This window comes from Scomber scombrus, chromosome 14 (genome assembly GCF_963691925.1).
Source record: "Scomber scombrus chromosome 14, fScoSco1.1, whole genome shotgun sequence".
Classification (NCBI taxonomy): domain Eukaryota; kingdom Metazoa; phylum Chordata; class Actinopteri; order Scombriformes; family Scombridae; genus Scomber; species Scomber scombrus.
In genome coordinates this window covers 12,006,623-12,026,418 of record NC_084983.1, presented here as the reverse complement: position 1 = coordinate 12,026,418, position 19,796 = coordinate 12,006,623, and the positions used below count along the sequence as shown (strand labels likewise).

At 40.1% G+C, this 19,796-nt stretch overlaps 1 protein-coding gene across 2 annotated transcripts in view; it reads right to left on the bottom strand.

Annotated features, from left to right (window-relative positions):
• zbtb20 (zinc finger and BTB domain containing 20) overlaps positions 1–9,973 on the bottom strand; it is a 33,859-nt gene extending 23,886 nt beyond the window's left edge. The window contains exon 1 of one of the 2 annotated variants that reach the window (XM_062433444.1): positions 9,959–9,973. The gene's annotated coding sequence lies outside the window, so the exon portion shown is untranslated. Of the gene's footprint in view, positions 1–9,788; positions 9,934–9,958 lie in introns of those variants that run through there. The other variant, XM_062433442.1, reaches the window with a different exon arrangement.
• Positions 9,974–19,796: the final 9,823 nt, after the last annotated feature.

The following is a 19,796-nucleotide window of genomic DNA, read 5'->3' as shown; positions in this document are numbered from 1 at the left end:
CCCTCTCCCAGAGTCGTGTGAGCTCAATACTCGCCTTTTAAAAGGGTTTGTAAAAAAAAATTAAAAAAAATAAAAAGATGTGCAATAAAATTGTTAACATGCTGCCTGTTAATACAGACGCGGAGGAAACTAGGAAAAATGGACTTTGCAAAAAGGTTTTATGATGTAACATATTTCTTCAGCTTGTAGCTACGGCAACATTAACACACATGCCATCAGGCTGAGATAAATCTGAATCATTATTCAGGTAAACCGACGATATCTTCAACATACCACAGATTTCCCTCAATAGGTGAATAAGATATTAAATCCAAATGACTGAATATGAATATGAATACTCTGTGCTTATTTTCAGTCTTTTGGATATTACCACTGTTCAGTGTATTTATAGTTGGTCAAGCTGTTGCATAGTAAATACAGATTATATATGTTTCATCAGCTCATCTGACACATGACCCATCTAAAAGTGTAATGCTGACACACTGTAACACAGTCGGCCGCATGAGTGCCCTATACACACTTTAACCAAGTGCTCGCACCTCCTGTTCAGTAGTCTGAAGGCTAGCTGAGCAATACAACTTAGATATAATGACTTTAACATACCACATTACTGTACTCAAACACTTTGAAATTAGCATGAAGTGGCACAAAGGTAAGGTTTTCTGTTAATCCGGCAGGGAGGGGGTGCTGTCTAACCACATTAGGAAACTTTATCCATACAATACTGTGTTGCAAAACAAACTTGTTAAGCAAGCCAGCTACAGAATTTCACAAGAAATGAAAGAAAGGCCAAAAACTCAAGATTTCCCCCTGTTTTAGTATCGTGTCAATGACACTGTAGTAAAACCAAACTCAGAGAAGAAGACTGGATGTTATTTGGAAATTTGAGCTGATTTGAAATGCTTCCAATATACAGAGCAGTACACAGGACATGCAGATAAGCCACCAGTCCCATGAAAACGGGGTTTCACATAATAAGATCAGCAATCTATAGAAAGTACTAGCTAAAATCAGCATTATTTGTCTTGAATTTCTACTATTCAAAAGAATACTGTGAGTAACACACACTGTTACTCAGTAAAGATAAATTCACTCACCAACAGCAGCCCTAAAAACTGATGAACACAGATGAAGTTACAATAATTTATTTAAACTTTGATTTATAACACGAAATACTGCTTAAGAGTTTTGTATGAGCCCCACAACATTCATCAATACTTATTCAGCTTTCATGGTTTGCTGGCATTAACACTCGAAGCAGAAACAGAAAAAAATGATGTGTCATATTTTTAATCCAGATGACATTCTCTGCTAAAAGGCATTTAAAAATATATATTTAAGGCTTGTGCTTTGTGGTGAAAAATGATGTTGTAAGTTACCTTTGCAGACAGGTTTCCTCATATGCACAGCCTCCTTTTATTACCCATAATTCTTGTGTATTTCTTAAGAAGCTGAGGAGTGACTACTAGTAAAAAGTATGCTGAGGCCACCGGTTGTTGTAGTTATACTTGTTCAAGTGCATAAAAAGTTGTGTGTGCACATACCACTTATACTGATCACATATTATTCTTTACTCAAAGACATTCAAACGTTTGGACACGCCTTCCCTTTCATTTGAATGAGAAACTGTGTCCAAACCTTTGACTATTAATGCCTGTTGGGTTGTGTTTTTCATGTAAGCTGCCGCTAGCTCTTTTTTTTTTATGTCTCTCCTACGAGATCAAAGACATTTTAAGAAGTAAACCTATGAATGAATGAATACTGATTTAAACAGATTTACATGATGGTGCTGAACCTACTGGACAATTAAGTACAATTTATATTTTTTACATATTCTATGGAGAAAAGCTAGTCTAGCTGACAGTAATAAAATCAAGGCCTAGTTGGTTTGTGCGCTACCTGGCTAGCATTGTTAGCTGCTTTGCAATGTATCACAGTAGCATCAGGATACCACCAATATCACCAGGTATTTGACTGCTGGCCATCACAACAGTTTCTTGACTGATGTACTGCCGAATAATGAATGGTAAATATTAGTGTAGTCGTCTGTGATGTGTGCACACAGAGAGAGGAGTCACTACATAGTCACCTCGCAGCACGGAGTAGAGAGATTACACGATCACGCCTTCAGCGCCGTTTATGATAATCATGTGGCCTTTTGGCCTCGCTAATGCACATGAATCGTTGGTCGGTGCGGTCTGTTTAGGTGTAGCTGAATTATTATCTTTGATGGTAACAATCTATAGCTCGTACGCCCCCAGAGTGTAACCCAAGCTCATCAGCTGTTTCTGGTATCACTACTATAAAAATCATACCACATGGCCGTGAGTATTTTCAGCAGGTCCTATCATAAAGTCATTTGTACTGACATTTTAAGGCTGATGGATGTGTTTTTTCGGTGATCTTTGTGCAACACTGGGTTTTATGTTAACTTAAAGTAAACCTTTAATGACTAGCTCCTGTTACTTCTGTGTGTCTGTCTGTGAGTTAGTTAAGCAACCTGCCCAGCGTGTTGCCCTGCCTTCCTTTAAATGCATGTCTTGATATGCTGGACGGTCTCTGAACACGTGTAAGAATTTAAAAGAAATCAAATTAATGAATAAGTGAGTGAATGGACGTCAATACAGTAACCAACAGCGGAGCCTGCTACACTCAAAGGCCCCAAAAGACATTTTGTTTAAAATGCATTCATGCCATTTAACCTATTCATACAACATATAAAAGAAAAGCAATCTTAATGTTAGTTTACACAGCAGCTGCAACAAGGTCTTTTACTGTAAGGGAAAAACACAGCACCACCGCTGCCACAAATGACAACTATTACATCGCTGTACTAACCACCTTAACATCTCATGGAGCCTGACACATGGACTGCATCTGTGCAGAAAATGTAACACAGGTGTCTATAACTCAGAGCTGATGCTACCAGGATGATCAGATTCAGTTGTTTTTTTTTCCTCTTTATCACTTATAAATTCTCAAAGTGTTGTGAAACAAGCTGGGCAACTTTAATTAAACTGAAAATAGCTCTGTCATGTGTTTGTTGCCGAACAGGTTACACACTCGTCCTAACAGTCGAACACAGTATAAGAAGATTAAACATTGGGTTTCTAGCTGATTTTCCAGCTACTGGAATCTATTTTGAAATCTGTCTTCATCAAGGTCAATTTCGGGGCAATAAACTATGCAGGCTGTACCGAGCAGATATTCCTTTCACTTTCATGGTTTTAAAAAATGAAAATGTAAAATGAAAATTACTTGTAGAAGAATTTCTTTCAAAAGACAAAATGTCTGATAGCAATTCCCTGAAGCTGTATTTCAAAAGACTAATGACTTACTCGATAAAAAGGGAAAAAAAAAAGTTTTACATTCTGTGAAAATACTTCCAATAATCTTCATTTTGAGGTAAAACCACAACACAAATACTATTGTGTAAATAATTCCCTCTGAGTTTACACATGGCAAAGTACATACCGATGTACCTGGATTGTGCACAATCTTAACATTTTGGCTGCTGCGGCTGCTGTTTACTAGCGTGAGGCTTAAAAAGTCTTCCTGGAGCCAAGATGGAAGGAGAGAATATACAGCACTTATTGTCTGTATAATAGTTTAAAAAGTTACTGAAGACTCTGTTCCTTTTTTAAAAAACGTTCTTAAACCCTCTTCAGATACTTTTCCCCCGTTCAGCTAGGCAGTGATCTCACCATGACTTGTAGAAAACCATATGGGCAGCAGGGTGAACTGAGGACACACATGCACCTTGGCAAACATACAACTTCGCTATTAGAATCCAGGATACATTTTTCACATCAGTTGAATGCCTGGGCCTGCGTGTGTGTTCAAAGAGAGAGAATACAAATTAGCTTTAAATGCTTGTTTCTTTCCTGCTGATGAAAGTAAGGTAGTTTTGTCCAGGATTAAAACATATATTATTACAAAAACAACACGTTTCTATTAAGATTTTGACTTGGCAAAAATCTAAAAAAAAATAAGACAAACTTTTGTGCTAGTTGTACAAGTACTTCTGGTAAAGTTGTTGCATTATATTTGGATCTTATAGCACCAAACAAATCAAAAGCTTTAAAACCAGCACTGCAGATATAAAGAGGCATGAATCAAGAATCTGTTAGCAATTTCAGCAAAGGTAATGGAAACACATGGTCACACCCACAACTGCAATCTGTTTGTACTGTACGTACTGTCGATGTATCAAACAACAACTGTACATATGGATTAAAATCATGGACTCTAACTAAATTCATCCTGAAAATGCTGAAAGCTTTGTTCACTCACACACATGCAGATTACTTTATCATTAGGCCATTATAAAAAAATGTTGCAATTACCTTGAGGACACTGTACAAGAGTCCATAAATTCTGGTGCTGTACCAAATGTATAACAGGCTCGTCCTGGGGCGAGTGTGTGATGAACTGTTTGGAATGTTAATTTTATGTTTATGTATACATATTTTGGGAATATTCAACAGTAAAACCGTGTTGCATTTACCATCAAGCTACAGTATCTGGGAACATGAAGGCATTAACTGTGTTTCATAAGACTTTTATAAAGTTTTATATCCGAACAAAAGCTTCCTGACAACAACATGGCACATTCGCAGATACTTATTCAGTCTCAATGTGTGCTTTCATTACGCATTCCTGTGATACTTGCAGGGAGGGGAGATTCCAAAACAAAAGTCCTTTGAAAAGTGGAAAACATGCCTTAAAGATTTTTCGTTTGTCCGTTTTTTTTGTTTTTTTCCTGCATGCTGCGTGCTCTGAAAGTCACTGGGCTGTGACAGGAGCAGAGTTTTATGAAAGTTATTTTCATCAACAGCTTTTTAGATTCTCAATACCATTCAAATCAAAAGGGGGGGGAGAATTTTAAGAATTCCTGCTCAGTGAATTGATAAATTGAGCCAGTTAATGTGAAATATAGAGGCTCTGGAAGTTTTCTTTAGGCAATATGAATACATAATAATGGTTGCAAAATAAAAAAACCTTCAGTTTTATTCCAAAAATGTTTTTTATCCTAATAAAATGATCCCCTCACTAAAAAACAAGACATTTTCCTCCCCTTAAACATACATATTATTCTCTCTCCTTGCCTTACAGCTGGAAGGAAACCATCAGGACTCATTTTTATGTTGCATAAACTCTCCTTAATTACAAAGGAAGCCTGTATGGATTCTCAACAGGTTTTTGCAATTGTGTTATTAGTATTTCCAAGAACAAAAAAAATAATAATATAACGTGAGGAGAAGCATGTTATGTGTGAAAAAGGTGCTTTGTGGGTAGAAGGATCCAAGCCAGTTAGCCAGGAGGCAGTTAGCCTGCCAATAATCTCCAGTTTGCAGATATGGTAACTATTCACAAAGGAGGAGTTTAGCAAGCGGTCACTAATTTCATTATATGATTGAGAGATAAGAGAAAATAAATGAACATATGTTTGATATAAAATAATTAAAGACCTCTCTACAGCTTTAAAGGTTTTTTTAAGTTGCTATGGTAACTGGGGACTCAAATACAGTATTACAGCTGCAGTTGCTGTAAAACAGCAGTTTTGGCAGTAAACATCAGGTGAGAAACTATATGTGTTCTTTCTAAACAAAAAAACAAATCTTTGAGCTCAAAGTCTATTAAAAGGCTTTAAGGCGTTTCTGTAGTTAATTATGTGACTTATCATTAACTTTTAGATGTGCACCTGAAAACAGTCTGTGTTGGCAATCACGTCAAAGATTAGTTTTGCTTCATGGGGGAATATTCCTCTAACGAGTATCATACCGAAACAAACTTAAAAAAAAAAAAAGAAAGAAAAAAAAAAAAAAAAGGAGAAAAAAAAGGGGAAGGGAGGAGGGGGGGGTAAACACTGTCTGAGACAACAAGGCCAAGCAGTTAACAAGCACTGACTGTGCCATTCTGGACGTAATCCACAAAGTGGCTCGTTATATCGATGGATTTCAACTGCATTCCCAAAATGGCTGCCAAAATATGTTCAACTAGGGTAGAGGAAGTGCCAGGATGGACTCGAGTGCATATTTTTATTTTAACATTTCTTGTCATAAGATGGTAAAATACTCTACTTGGAATTATAAATTACAAAATTAATTTGATTTATTCTGTAAAGCTTCACCTGTTCTACGAGCAGATATTTAAATTATTTTATTATTATTATAAAGCTGCTCCATATATGCTTAAATTTGCATCCAAATTTAAACTTCCTGTATTTTCTTACACTTTAATATAAAACTACAATTCCTTTAAATTACATACATGGCAAAATAAGCAGCACTGCAAGATTGAGTGGATTAATGTGAATTCCACTCATGACCAATATTACATGCTCTCTCTCCCACACCTTCCGTCCTTCCCACTACATACTGTCCATAAAGCCTGACTACTTTTCTAGAGAGCTGAATTGAAACATTAGCATGAACATATATTTACACACTCAGTTATGTAAGTTACTGGCCAACAGGATTACCTGGTGAAAGCCTGGTGAAAATGGTCGGTGTGGGAACAACTACCAGTAAATGTGGCATTGCGGAGGCTTCACAGAGATGTCTCTATTTGGGCAGCAGTTCCTCTACTGTGCTTCAAAATTATTTGGAATACTGACCTGCCATCTGTGCGCATGTACAGTACAAGATGATTGTTTTTTTGTGATATGTGTTTTCCAAAAAAGCGCCCATTACATTAGCGCAGCCTGGTACCCTTAAACATTTTCACTTGACTAAACCCAAATAATCAGGTGGGAGGCAACGTGTGAAGGAGTGAATAAGTCAGCTGGAAACATTTTGAAAACTGAATGCTACAGGCGCCCGCTTGTGTTGGTCGGTTGGTCGACAATACATTGCAGAATGTGAAGAGAAGGTGACAAGCTGCAGAGCAAGAGTGAAGGATGGTGAAGCCAAAAGAAAATTGGGATTGATTGCTGCGTGTGGATTAACAGAACACCTCTCTCTCCTCTCTCCCCTCCCCTTGCTTTCATCTGAGCAGGTCTACAGTTTATCTGCTGGGTCTCCTTCATATAATAATGAGTTTCCTTCGTCTGCAGACATGCTCTTAAATATTCATTAGTCATGGGTGGGTTTTAGCAGTGACACAGAAAGCGGGCAAATGGCGATGGCTCAAACACTGTGCATATTAATGCACATGTGGAATATATACATATAAATACTCATTAACGACTTAACAGAGATGAAACTGGGCACCTGATACTCTGGAGGACAACACACACACACACACACACCCAGGGCACATAATGGCTGTCTCTCTTTCAGCAGCTAGTGTACACCTCTGTGTTGATATAACAAGAGTTTTTGACATTAAGCTGTGGTGAGAGCTCACTTACACACACAGAACAAGGACTCTCCAATTTACCAAACAATAAAATGTCCAAAAATACAGGTATTAAGTTCATTCTCTTCACATGAGGGGGATTCAATCCAGTTTATACTTTGTGACAATGTACATTTCACTTGGCTCACCCACATGCAGCCTGTCAATCATTCTGGTGCAAAGAAAGATTTCTAAGTATGACTTACAACAAGGTGAAATGTGGCATTTCTGCTACACCAGGCTGCAGGCTCTGCTCCTCCAAATGTGCCCATTCAAAAAACAAATGATCCAGTGAAGCCATCAATTACGTAAGGGATCCTATAGGATTATAACTCATTTACGTTGTGGGGGACATATTGTGAATGAAGGGAAGGGAGGGGGAGTGATCACAACAAAAGAAGAAAAAAAAAGGATGAACGCACAATTATATGGTAAAAACCTCTCTCATGCACACACACACACACACACACACACACACACACACACACACACACACACACACACTCACACACAGGTGCAAACCCACAGACCGTGTCTACGCTGGAGGGAGCTGGACGCAGCGCTGCGCTCTCATGCAGCCCCCCTCCAACAACCCTCCACACCACCACCACCCTACTCCCGTGTCAAACCCGGGTCCGGCCTACTTGTTTTTGGCCACTCGCGTCTTCTCACGGAAACAGCTTCAGTGACCAAACCAAAACCGACCTGAGACATGAGTAATATCACAGCGTTTTACCTGCGTGGAACTTCTGGGGCTACAGACGAGCCCGCGTCTACTAATCATGCACAGAACGTGTCGTACTGTACAAACTATAACTGGCGCTTATAATAGACACGAGAACATGCTGTATTACTCTCTTTATCTGACAAAGCCAAGCGCCTTGGGTCAACATCTGTTTGCCACACACATACACACACACATGCTCTCGTGTCTCTGTCCCCCTCTCTCAGCCACACACACACACACACACACACACACACACACACACACACACACACAGAGGCGCGCACGGGTGGACAGAGCCCTAAAGAACAAGACTGACATGTTGCTCCGGCTCAACTCCCCCAATGGCCCCCTTCAGAGAATTTTGGGGAGTCGCTGCTCCATTCATTTTTATTATCCTTAACACTCAACGTATTTTAACTTTTATCCAAGTGGTGAAGTGCCTCCTATACTGTCCTCTAATAAGCGGCAGCAAATGAATCACGGGTTGCCTGAATATTTTGCAACAAAAACGTCTCAAAAAGGCGCACAGGAAGCGTCTCTTGCAACTTTAATTACACCAGAGCACGTCCTCATATCTAGGCCACCCTTTTGCCATAACATCATCAGACCGTAAACACATTTTTTCTTCACATACTGTAGGCTATAAATAAAAGCGGATTGCGACGATTTTTTTTTACGTGTTCATTCATTTTTGGCGAAGCGTGGCACCAAAATCAAAGACCGGAGTCCCACTGGATGGATCTAGTTCAGATTTCTCTCAGAAACTGAACCTGCAGTATATTGTTTCACCCCACGACAAAATATTAGCCCGCCTTCCTCCTTGCTCTGCTGAGCTTAACCCCATCTCATAAATCCGTATTCATATTAATGCATTAAAAAAATGTAGGCTAGACATCTGTCTGACTATACGCGCTGGCTGTGTGAGCCGCTCGCTATAATGATTGATTTCAGGCTTCGAAACCATCTTTCCGGCAACTTCAACAAACTGAAATGTATTTAAGAAATTGGGGGCTTTTTTTCTCAACTAAGAGTGTGATACGGTGGTTAATTACAATAAGGAAACGCGTTTCCTCTTATTCAAATAACTGACCTAAAAGCCAAATGCGCACGTCGGCTGCCACAGTTGTTCCGGGGCTCACAGTGTGTAAAATGTGAGCAGGCATCGCTGAGGCTTTCGCTGATTGAGAGAAACAGACCTGCGAGCACAGTTTGACCACAGTATTGTTCTCAAGTGTCGCCTGTCCGGCTCTGCACGGGCAAATCCGAAAGTGAAGGGCTAAAGGTAAAGGGGCATGTTTGAGAATAGTGACAGATGGGAAACTTGCGTCATGCCAGGGCAGCGCGTTTTTGTACTCGAATATAAATGGACAACAAAAACCCCTGGCAGCCCAAAAAAACTGAGCACCCCCCTTTAAACACGAAGGACTCGTTGCATATCATTCCACACACACTGGCGTCACATTTATTGAACGTCTGAGATCCTCTACGGGGTGAAGTTTCCGATAATATAGCCCACCGCGTAATATTTAGGATGGTAAAACCAGCCAAGAAGTACAACATAGAAGTCTGTGGTATTTCATGCATTATCAACCGTAAGCAAACGAGCACGTTTCAATCCCCGATGTAAGGAAATTCCCCTCATCTCTCCCTTTTAATAACAGCGTCAGCCTATAGATAATGCAAAGACCCGTCCCTTCTCCTACTTTTCTCAATTTCTTACCCGCACTTCGAAGCTCGTTCAAAAAGTGGCGACAGCGTTTCCACGGCTCCCCCTGTTTTCCCCCGACGAAGCGCGTATAGTTTTTTTTCTTTAATATGTTCCTTTACTTTGTTTCATTTCTCACTTCCATCTTCTTTTCATCTCATCAATAAACACACGCTGCAGCCTACCTTCATAGAGCAGCTCGGTTCAAGTGTGCCCTCCCATTTTTTAACTATACATCGAGTACTTTGAGGGGTGGTGGTGGTGGTGGTGGAGAGAGAGGGGGGTGGGGGTGGTGGGGGGGGGGGGGGGGGGGAGGGAGGCAGGCACGCCTTTTCACTTAAAGCTGCTATTGGAAGAACAGTGCACTGTCTTGGGTTGGATCAGAAATCCGTCAACATTGTTGTGCCCCCCAATCGCAGGGCGCACGGTGGGACGGCGAAACCGGCTCCATTATGGCTCTCTGGAAGTGGTGGGAGTTATAGTAATAGTAGTTGTAGTAGTAGTGTTCCTCCTACTCGAGGTGTTTAAGTTCTCTCCTGAGCAACAACACATCCTTTTATGAATAGAAGACATAGTGCATAACGAAACCTGTAAATGCTGCGGGTTTGAATGTTGCACCCATGTGAGAGCGCTCACTTCACCCATTAATCCCACCTTTTTATTCACTATAAATATATATTTTTCGTTGTGGGGCTGCAACGCCTACTGTTCAAAATATCCGCGTTCACAAATGTGAATGAACTCTCAAATCTATCCCCTGTCTGGATCAAAAGGACAGGGGAATTGTCAGTTATATGTCCATCATGCGTCTGAACTTTGCATTGGACGCCGCCTCTGCCAGTACAGTGAGCCAGCTGCGCCGCGGCTTCTCATTGGACGGCGGCGCCGTCAATCATCGACGGCACCAACAAGCTAGATTGTCTGCCGTGTCTTCTACTTTCTACGCATTTTCTATTTTCTCATTTATTTATTTTTTAACGTCCCGAGCTGACCTCCAGTTAGTGAGCAGGGAAAAAATTTGGTGTCGGTTCAGTCCGGCCAATCAGATTTGGTGGAGCGATTGGCTTTTTCTCCTGTTGTTGTTGATTTTTTGTGTCATTATCCAGCGCCTTGAGATATATTCTGGCTGGTATAGAATAAAGCAGTAATGGGTCATGTGGGGATCCCCCCCCACACCCACCGCCTTAATGCCCCCTCCCTGTCTAGACAGTGACAGGTGTGCGTGTGTGCGCACACGCTTGTCTGTAGTTCAGATCAGAATAATGAGCCATGCTGAGGGTCGTGTTTAATAGATGCTTTCAGTATATCACTCATGGCTGTGAATTGTATGTAGTGTACTGGGTGGAGGGCGTTAAGTGTAAGCAGCTCTGCACCTTGAAAGGCAGGCTTTTACTGACAAAGAGGTCAACTAAGGTTACTCGATCAACCCGTCTGATAAACTGTCCTGCCTCCTGAGCTGCTGCGCGTAATGGGTGTGAAAAACTCTCCTTTTCTTTAAAAAAAAACCCCGCTGCACTCTTGAACTTTGCTTTCACAGCCTCCCTCCAGCTGTACAGGGAGACAGAGGTGTCGCCTCAGACAATCGCCATCTCTCAAGCTGGGTAGGCTCCATACGGATATTGTTGTGTGAGCACCGTGGTGAGCACCGAGGGCACTCGGTTGACTGTGCGCGCCATCTGCAGGACTGTGGATGAGGTTTAATACCGCGGGTTCAACGGAGGACACCCTTCCGTCACTGCTTTGACCTACATTAACCAGGAACACCGTAGGAACAGCGTCACCGGCCTTAATATGCTGGTTTGCACGCCGACAATCAATCTCGTTTTTCTGCTATTAATATTCATAGTAAAGTGTAAATTGTGTCATTTTAGGATCCTAAACTAAACGTCCGTGTGAACAGTGATTCAGATACTTTGCTTGATTGCCGTGACTCAACCAGTGACACGTGCAGGGAGGATTCAGCCTAGAAAACATTTTGTTTCAGTTGTGGCATTAAGTGCTTAGCATGTACCGGACATGCCCTTTATTGTTGCCACGGCGAGAACAAAAATATTCAGATTTAGAAATATATTTATTTTTGCAGTTGTTGTTGAAGAATAGGATATTCATTGTTCACAGTTCATTTTAATTTGAGAAGCTTGTTCCCATGCTTATATTTTAAAATGCATGCAGAGTGCAATGATAAAATAAAAAATACAATACAATTACACAAACATTTTCCTTAATTGTACCCGTAATAATACCTGGATTAAAATATTAATATGGAAAAATGCAATAACACAAAAATAAGATTTAAAAATATAGTGATTGAGAATATACTTGATATGATTTCTTAGCCCTCTCACTGTGGGAGAATTTACCTGTTCATACCCAATTCTCATTACGGTCTCATCTTTATCACCTTTTCTTTGCTCCTGCACTCGTTTCAGGCTTAATACCTCCTGACATTCCTACGAGTATTTGCTCAGCTGATGTCTGATCCTTGACCTGACTCTTTTGTATTTTTGCATGGATCTTTGTTTGCTGCGTTTCTGACCCGTCTGTGTCCGCTGGGCACTTTGAGTGGATTTTGGGAGTGGATTTCTGACCTGCTTATAGGATTCAGAGCAGCTGCATATTCAGTGAGCTGCCACTGACTATCTGTGCGGGGTGTGGGTCGTAGGAAGGGATACAGGCCTGCTGGCGTGGGTGTGTCGAGCTTGTCAGATTCTCCCCTCCCCTTCTTTTAGCAGTTTTGCTGGTTTTCTCATCGGGATGTGGCTGAGATTTTAACCCGGGCAGAGAAGTAAAAGAAGCACTTGTTATTGAAGTTGCCCAGGATACTCTGGTCTGACTTGCTATTTGGGAACACCTTATCTGCAAGGCTGGTGCCTGATAAGATAGCAAAATCTGGCCAGATGCTGCATTCTCAACAATGATCCACAGCTCTCTGCCTAATCACTTTCTCCTTTTTATCTGCCGAGGAAAAGGTGGTTGGCTCATTTTCTGTTTTAGGTGGCTTGTGTTTCTTTACAATTTTGCATCCTTGCATATACATAGGATATCCCAGTTAGGATTTCCCTCTCCAGGCCTCACAGTTTCAATCGTTAATTTTATTTTTGGGGGGTGCAAACAAACCCTCTATTGCCCAACTCCCCTCTCTGGACTCATACAAATATAGGAGCCAATACAAAATAATTGCCTGCTTGTTTAGAAACTATTTCTGCTGGGCTATCGGGAAGAATTATTGCAGAATCCTTTTCGAGCTTATTCCTTTTCAGTTTTATTGGTTTCGCTCTCCTCTGAAGGGACTTGGACCTTTAAATTAACCTGTTCCTACCTCTTTCACTGTAGTAAAATCCTTGTTACTCACAGATTGGTTGGTTAAGGAATTGTTGATGGAATTTATGTGCAGTCGCTCACAGAAGCTTCAGTTTCTCCTCTTTCTTTGGTCCCTGAAAGTACATTCAATTGAAGGCAGCATTACTACACGAGCAACAAAGATTTACAGAAACAACCGAGCAAAACCTCTTCAACATAAAGCATTTAGAATGGGTTCACTATTATAGAGCAGGCTAATAGCATTTGTCATTTTTAAGATAGTAAAAACAGTTAAAATGAAGTCTCTCACTATCTTAGTGTTTCAAAGTTGGTTAGGATACAAAAAGGTCTCAGAGCACAACAGTTGAATCAGATTTGACTAAATTTGTATACTGGCTTGCAAAGGACCAATCACATTCTCCTCTATGGTCTAAACCTTGGATCAACAGCAGCTGTACTTTATTATTAAATGCTGGAACAGTTTTTGTGTTTGGATTCCCTACATTTTTTTCCTCATCAATAGTTGAGTTGAGCACAATGTGTTAGCTTAAAGAAAATATAATGACACTGCACTGAAATGTTTCTATAACTGTAAAAATATTAACATTTTTTAAGTGATTAAATCAAATTTGAAGCCTTGCCACTTGGACGTGTTAAACATGATGGCTGTCAAATTTGACCACTGTCGTAACTGACACAGACAGATTTCACCACTGATGAATACAACAGTGAAAATTCATGAACAGATAGCAGCGTAGGAAGAAAAACATGAACTTTGATTTGATTGAACTTGACCTTTGACTTGACCTTGACCAACTAACGTCGTTACAATCAGCAGGGGGAAAAAACTATGATTAATATTTAACATGAAAATCAAAACTTGCCTCAGCTAAAATGTTCTCAGTGGTAAAACTGGAGCATAGTTTGATGTTGGTAGGTCAAGTATTTGTCACTCAGCTTTGAATGGAACCAACAGAGGGCAGCATTATGACTTTTCTTTGTGGACATTCATTCATTCATTCATTCATTCTAGTTCTCTGGCTTTCTCCCCCATTCAAATGTTCGCTTCAGATTTTCTCTCAGATGCAAAGGACTGAATAAACTGTATTTAATGTTAATGTTTGTGAATCAACTTTTTGGCGAATTAGCAATCAACACCAAAAAAATCGCTTTATTTAACTTAGCTTGAACTTTGAAAACTACTACCCTTAGGTGAAGGATTTAAGCTTAAAAGTCAAGAAAAGGCAAGGGATTACCTAAAAGTAGCCAGAATATGGAAATAAATCATAAAACATTCTCTGTGCTTCAGTATAACAGCGTAATTGTACAAGTCCACTCACAATTCTTGTCCTTATGTCTCTTGTTCCGTTTTTAATATATTCCATTTATTGAACGACCCGCTGGCTATTCATTTTTACTGAGAGTCTAGACAACTCATTACAGGTTGGATGGCAACTGACACTGCAAACTAGTTTAGGGCAAGTGGAATTAGTTTTTCATTCAATTTGCAGCGCAATTAAAAATGTTATTTCTCTTTCAAAATGTACCTTCCTAAGCCTGCTTTGTTTTAAACGTACTAATGGGTGCGGAGGAGCAGGTCGTTGCTGAGGATTGATCTCTCATAATACTGAGATTCTTACATCTTTAATTTGTTGCACAAACATCTGACAGGCTTTTAAAAGTCACAGTCCAGAAAACAGTTTGGGCCCTAGTTTAATTTATGCTAGCTATAAATATTATCAAGCACTAGCACAGACATTGTGGAAGAATATCACAGACTACAAGCTTAAACAGTATGTGCTCAGTTCATTTGGTCACATGTCATAAGTGCTGAACTTCTTTACCGTAGCCTTGAATGTAAATAAAACCCTCTTTTACATGACTAATAACACTTTCTAATCCTGAAGTGTTTCATAAAGGTGTGGCAGTCTTGCATGGTTGCTGTTCCTTTTTACTGTCGAGTTTACATTGAGGCCTGTATGCTCTTGAAATTGGTCAGCAAGGTCTAACCATATTCATCCACGATCTTTTCACCACACATATTCTTTGATATTCAGTGGTATCTCAAGGACAATTCGGCATAGATGTGTGTTTTCCTCTCACAGTGAATTTGCTTTGCAGGGTACTGTCCATGCATGACTAAAGCAAGACACACCTTTGAACTCTGAGTCTGGGTTTGTTACTTAATCAGTACAATGACTCAAAATGATTCACAACTGGGAACACAAGTATGTAAGCATGCATGTAAACATATAAATGAGCAGATCGTTTCTTATAGAAGCTCACTTGTTTTCACAGCTACAGTGCAGGCATCACACCCAAAGCCTCAAGGGTGTACCTAGTGTATCTGAGCATACATACAAGACATTTTACACATGCTGCGTTGATCTAGGAGCGAGCAAGCGGCTACATTAGTGCTACCATCCTACTTCCTTCTGCGTCACGTTTCACCTACTGCAACTATAAAGAAACAACAGCAAAGACAACATATTTTCCTTTGTAATGTTTTATGTTTTTGAGAGAGAAAAATGAATGGCCTTTAAAATTAAAAATTGCTAACACGCTACCCAATTCGTGCAACATTTTGTAATGCACAGTAGCTTTGCAATGCAGAAAGCTTCTTGCCTCTCATCTTCAAAACTGACTGTAGACAGGTGACAAGCACAGACGATAACTTTACTTTGTTAGCTACTTTTCTCTGTCTTTTTTGGTCTTTGGTCTTAATTTGTCAATTATTGGGCCTAAAATAACTTTTTTTGTGTGTGTGGCAGTGCAGTGTGTCAGCGACAACATTAGTATTACATGTTTCATTGAAACTCACAAGAAATGATCATAGACAAACCAGACGTGACAGAAAAATAAGCCTCTGCACATTACTGCCAAGTGTTGTTTTTTCCCTTTAGGCTGGGAGTCCTCTCTTTTCTACCTAGGTGTTATTAAACTCTGCAGAAACAGTAAAACGGTACTTATTTTATTCAGGTGGTGTTACATGTGTGAGTTGAGACAAACTGTGAGACTGTAGCTTGTGGCTTTAACAGAATGGCACCTATTGTTCAGTGAATCACACGCTGTTTAAAGTTAAAAATTTTAGAGAGCAACCAAATAAAAAGAAAGAGAAAGAATCTATTAAAGCTTGTTCAACGCATTTAACTCTGCTGGTTTGATTTTACCTTCACAATTCTGCAATTCTGAGGTTGTTCAGGTTAGACTGAATCTGTCATAATCTCAGACAGGGACAACTGCAACAACGTGTTCAACCGAAAACACTGCCTTGCTCTTGTCCCTTTTAGAATGACAATCTAGGTAACATAAATGAGTTATCACAATGCTGTCTTTTCGGGAACACGGACCAAGCGGTGTAAATGATTGATAGGCTTCTTCACTTGTCTTGCAGCTCACAAGGGCCTCGGTCTGTGTCAGCCCTCTAGCTGAGATATAAGAATAACATGCTGACGGTCTCCACAGGTTCTTCCAAAACTCTCTGCCTTATGATTCATACCTCATCTCACCTCTGTTTGCCACAATCGCAAACTAATGCTTCAGAATAGCGATTAGATAACTTTAAGTCTTCTGTGATGTTGACAACAACGTCTCTCTCCTGGTTATAATTAAAGTTTTACACCGACTCCCTTAAAAGTGCCTGGAGGCAGAGCACATTTCCTTCACTTTTATTTACCTGACACAAAACGACCTCACGTTTAGCACTTTAAAAGAGGCTATTCATTACGTTTAACTTGCCTTCATTCATAGTTGTAAACGTTACATCTTGTAAATATTAATGTTAAGCAGTTGTTCTTACAAGTTTAGAAGGTGTAAAAAACATACATGGATGAAGTAATGGTGCATGCAGGGGATTTTCCATTAGGAGACACTGTTTGAGTCATCGTCTTTACACTTTCCATCAATATGTAAATCATGTCAGCAACTGGAGCGCCATAAGCCCCTTCCCTGACCACATCTGTCTTTCAGCAGCCCCCTTGGAGCTTTCATGGATGACCTGATGACGATAAGTGCCCTGGTGCACGGCGGCAGTTGGCTCCTCCGAAGGCCTTGGGAAGCTCATCAGCTGGACATGGCTGTTCTTCAAGCGAGCAAATTCCAGGTGTTGGCGGGAAAAAGTGCCGGAGTAATTTTGCTTCTCCCTAGGAGGTATGGACATTCATCCTTCAATGGCTGCTCTGTCAGAAGCCCGGCCAAGACCTTGAATGACCATACAGGTGACTGGTTGGCAGTAACAGCCGTGGCAGGTGGTAGTGGGCACAAGAAGGAATGTCAGAGCGATTCAAAGCCTGGACTTTGACAACCTCCCATTTGTCCTGCTGTCAACTGCTGGGGGTAGTGAGACGAAGAGCGTTTTCTATTTCTGCACGTGGCAGGTCCCTCAACAAAGCCAGGGCGCAATTGTTTTATTTGGCCAGACATAGAAGGTTAAACTTCCCATTAGCATCCTGAAATTCTTCTTGGCCTCATTCATTGATTCATTCATTGGTGGAGTTCTTAGCTTAAAACACTGCTGTACATCTTTGATAAGTGTTGTTTTTTTTGTGTTTTTGACTTGGTAATTCTACATGTAGCAACCTAAATGCCCTGATTTGAAGGTAACATTTTTTTTTCTTTCTCTAAGGAGTGGCATATTGTTAGATCTGCCTTGCTTCCCCTCAGTTATAACAGCTCCTTGTCAATGATCTTAAGAGTTGAACACCTTGAAATGGGACCTATAGCCTGTAGCTAAGTAACACTGCCATCTGTTACACTGGTTTAACACGGCAGGTGTTGATAAGGCAAAGTGCAAACACAGACTGTCTGCAGTGGAAAAAATGAAAATGCTGGCTGTTTTCAAACAGGTCTTTGTGCTGTATATGTTTAGTTTCATTGTTCTTTCTCTCTCACTGATTTTTTTTCAGTTGTTTTCAATTCATTATGAGTTCCAGACATTGAAGCCACAAGCCTTACTTTAATAAGTACAGCCCTGTTCACTGCTGACAGCAACCCTATGACATACACAGGCAGGAAAAGTCCCAAAAAACATCCTGAACATCGATGAAAAGATAATTCTACATAAAGGGAGTTTATTAATTTAGACCTACTTATTATGAATGTAGATACACACATGGTCACTCACTGACAATTAACCAAGCATGCCTCTTTGATATTTAAACTTGCTCTAATCTCCTGCCACAGTCACATTTACAGTAATGATGCATAAGGGTAGTAAACATTTTTTATTGAAATTAATGTGGTAATTTGTAGATAGTTTTTCAATATGTAAAATTCAGGCCCATTTGCTGTAGTGCATGATTTCACCAGTAGATGGCATTCAACTCCAGGTAATAAGAGACAGCGTCTTTTTTTTCTTTTTTTTTTTTTAATCAACCACAGCACAATGTTAGGTAACATCTTACAGAGCCTTTGAACTGTCATCTTGAGTATCAAGGCTGAAAAGTCTAACAATGAGCAGTAACTGATGTGATTTCTACTATTTAGTGGATAAGAAAACTTGCCTTTGTGTGTGTTCAGACAAATATTGTAGCCTCTGTGAACACTAATTCATTCTTTTCAGATGTAAATTCTTAAAATCCCTTGTTTGCATACAGTAAAATCTGTATTAATCATGGTCTGAGCTGGGTTTAAAAAAAGATATATTTTTTAAATTAAATTGAGGAAAAAACTATTCATATGATGCAACTTCAAACTGCAATTTTGCATGTATACATTGTCTTTAGATATTAAGTCCTCACTAATCCAAAGCAACCATTTGCCACTTTTTAACCAAGTGGGGAGAATAAGACTTTATCTCTGGCTGAGAAGATGAGTGAAGCACTCTGCCACATGGCGTGTGGTTGGCTGGGCGAAGATTGTTAGCCAACTATTGGCAGCCTTAACGAGGCGGCTGCCTTCCAATCAACAGTCAGGTGTAGAATAAATGCTCACATACCTGGTGGGTGTCCTCAGGGCGCACAATCTCAAATACATATGCTTAATAATAATAATGATAACAATAGAATTTTGGACCAACTATCTATCTGTCTATTTAACTTCTTTTGACTTTTTATTCACATCCATCATGCCTTTGTGAGTGTAACTGGCTTATTCCCCACACCAACTTTAAATGCATACATTTTAAAAATCCATGCAAACATTAAAAGCCTTGGATTTGAAAAACAAAACAAAAACAAAAAATCTCAGTTCCTACCACCAGCTCTGTTACTCAGACTGATATGCCAGGAGGGTGAATGTGAGCTATATCCTTACATGCTGCAGTGGACAAGTCAATGTATTAGCAGCCTTGGAATTCCCCAGCTGCTTATTAATTAGCAAGTTGTGTGTTGGTGGAAATAATCAGCACAGAAAAGCTACTGAAAGCTGTAGCGAGCTAGGCTAGTGTTAATCAAGGAAGCGCCTTGCTCAATGTGCACCTCAGGTTTTGGTTTAACAGTGTGCCAAATGCCATTTTGCCAGGCTGTCAGCTGAGCAGACAACATGCACTGACAAGTGGAAGTGAGCAGTCTAATCATACAGTGTGAGTAGCAGTGAGGTGGTTAAAAATGTGCTGTTTGTTTTCTGAGCTGTCTATCTGGCAGAAAATGGTGATTAAATGTCTAATTGTTTTGTTTGTTTTCTATTTGTATTCAACTTCCAGGTGCAATCAGCAAAGAACTTGCAACTTAAATGATCGTTTCAGTGATTTTCAGATTTGTTTCCATGTATTAGTCACGGCGCTGG